General features: G+C 44.9%; 1 long non-coding RNA gene across 3 annotated transcripts; it reads left to right on the forward strand.

The window, feature by feature from the left end:
• The first annotated feature begins 227 nt into the window (after nucleotides 1-227).
• On the forward strand, nucleotides 228-1868 carry LOC123729874 (uncharacterized). Of its 3 annotated transcripts, XR_006761565.1 has the most exons (4): nucleotides 238-429; nucleotides 539-619; nucleotides 771-953; nucleotides 1315-1867. It is a non-coding gene; the product is annotated as an uncharacterized lncRNA (long non-coding RNA). The 3 variants fall into 3 exon arrangements; XR_006761564.1 differs by having other exon boundaries at nucleotides 228-429; nucleotides 539-953; nucleotides 1315-1868; XR_006761566.1 differs by having other exon boundaries at nucleotides 230-429; nucleotides 579-953; nucleotides 1315-1868.
• The last annotated feature ends 865 nt before the right edge of the window (nucleotides 1869-2733 follow it).

Genomic DNA, 2733 nt, shown 5'->3' on the forward strand with positions numbered 1-2733 from the left:
ATAGGTAAATAATAATTTGCTGTTAAATGACTTGCCTAGTTAAATAAAATAAAACATATGACCATGGTTTGTTTATTTGGTCTATTCAGCATGGCTCTGTTCTGCCCTGCCTTGCCCCCTTGTGGAGCTCAAAAGTTAGTTTCTTACTGTTATAACTCAAATCTGTGATTTTGTCAATGCAATAAACTATTTTTATAGCTGTGTTTATTATGTTATTTGTAATATTGTTTTATTGCTATATCCTTATATTGTATTCTAATTAATAATTCCTCTTTATTCTGTACTTTCAGAAACCAAAAACAGTATTTGCCAATATCATAACTGGACATCTTTCGAGCTGAAGATTGAGGACAGCTTTTGTATGCTAACGTTCTCTCCTTAACAGTTTTACTGGATGGAAACACAGCAAGAAAACACATAGGCCAATATGTAATAGTCGTCTATTTTATTGAAGTATTGGTAGTTGGTTCAACAACAACTTGTTTTACTAGAGGACAAAAAATTGAATATGCATAACCCATATTTAATATTCATGCAGTGACTGAACAACAACTGCATTTCCACCCCCACCTCTAAAGGCATAGTATCATGGCAGGTCACCTGTCAAGTCACCTGTCAGGTCAGTCAGTCACTTATTGCTGCAGATGTGCTCAATAATGCTTGAGCATGTGATACTCCTCAAAGCATGGTGAAATACATAGAGGTGTATCACAAGCTAAACACATGTATTTTGTCATCTTCCTCTGCTTACTTCTCCTGGCGCCAGACAGGCAGACTTTGCAGTGCCTCCGTGTGCGACTACCTTGAGCAGCAGTTTGAGGGACTTTGCAGGGAAAATGCCGTGCAGTGAGGCGTAGGGGATTGTCTAAAGCAGGGCGACCCCCAGTGGAGGGGCGCCGAGGGGTGTGGTGCTCCTCCAACAGCTCTCTCATGAGGTTCTCTCTGTATTTTTGGTAGGTAATTACTTTACCTATGAGGGAGTGGGGAGGATGAGGAAAGTTAGAGGATGATGAGGCAGTGGGTAGGTTGGTGAGATATTGTCACTGTAATTGCATAATGGATTTGTATGTGAACTGTACATCCAATTACAAAAATACCTTGTTCAGTAATCATCTCACCTGTTAGTTGGAGGTGAACTATGCTGCCGTTGAGGACAGCAGTGTCGATCAGCTGGAAAAATATCTTCTTATACCACTTGGTCGTTTTCCGAGTGCATTCCACAAAGCTGTTTATCATGTCCGCCTTATCCACGGCCCCCATTTTGAGGTTATAGTCTAGCACACAATCTGGTTTTATCTTTCTCTCTCCCGTCAGGTGGTCCACCTTCCCTGTGGCCGACATGGTTGCTGTATGGACAGTGGAGAGGACATGGACGTCTCTTTTGTCATGCCACTATACTGCCAGCTGTTGACCGTTCTCCTGGAACTCCACCTCCCCTCTCTGCATCTTCCTGCATCCGAATGCCGGCATCCCCGTCCTGTTCGACCTGACTGTGCCACAGGCCCCTGTGCTGTTGGAGAGCAGATGCTGGAAGAGTGTGGGTCTGCTGTACCAATTGTCCACGTACAAAGTGTGTCCCTTGCCGAGATGAGGAGCCAGCATGGTCATCACCACGGACCCAGACACCCCAAGCCCCTCATAATGTTTGATGTCAGTGGTAGACCCTGTGTACACTATAATATCCAGGACATATCCTGTCTTCACGTCGCACATGACAAAGAACTTGACCCCAAACCTGTGCCTTTTGGAGGGAATATATTGACGGAACGCCAGCCTACCTTTCCATAACATCAGGGACTCATCAATGCATAGGTCCTTGTATGGCACAAAGACCCGACCAAATGCTGATGTCAGGCTGATAAGAACAATTCTTATTTTGTATAACTGGTCACTTAGGATGGCAGTAGCATTGTTGACGAAATGCAGGCATCGCAGCAGAATTAGGAAGCGGTCTTGGGAAAAGAGGGTTGCAAAGAAGGGAGTTGCAAACATAGGATCTGTGCTCCAGTAGTCTCTTAGGGAGTTCTTCTTTACTATCCCCATGAGGAGGACTGTCACCAGGAAGGTATACATTTCACTAATTGTGGTTGTCACCCATTTAGCGAGTTTCCCCCTCACTCCTGGCTCTCTCTTCTCCTGTAGCTCCAAGGCATAGCGATTGGTCTCCTGTACTATGTTTCCCACGAGCTCCTCTGTCAGAAACAACTTGAAGCACTCTGCCTCAGTTGGAAATGGCAAGGGGCGTTGCACTCCAGACTGGGACTCGTCAAAGCAAACAGCAGGGCCAGGAGGGGTGAAATGGCTGGCGGCCTTCCAGCTACCACAGAACTCTTGTACTTCATCCACTGTCGGTCTGCCTCCATCACCACCAGCATCTTCAAAGGGACCTGGTACTTCGTCAGTGGACAAGGGAACCTCAGATTCAGGGTTCTCAATGGCTACAAGGTTGGGGGGCAGCTCCTCACTGTCACTGTCAGAATCTGATTCCTGACTTTCATACTCAGACTCATTGTCAGAATTTAAAAAAATCTCCAGAATTTCCACATTTGTGAGTTGTCTCCTTTTGAAAGACATTGCTATTGCTACAGCTTAGCTCACGAGCTACATACATAAACAACAACACTGAATGGCTCAGAGTGAGAGGGTACGTGATTGACTGCCGGCATGCGTCACTTGTATCAATAAATCACCATCAGAAAATGTTTTGTGTGGTAATTATTTGTGTATTTACTG

Source organism: Salmo salar, chromosome ssa23 (genome assembly GCF_905237065.1).
Source record: "Salmo salar chromosome ssa23, Ssal_v3.1, whole genome shotgun sequence".
Lineage (NCBI taxonomy): Eukaryota > Metazoa > Chordata > Actinopteri > Salmoniformes > Salmonidae > Salmo > Salmo salar.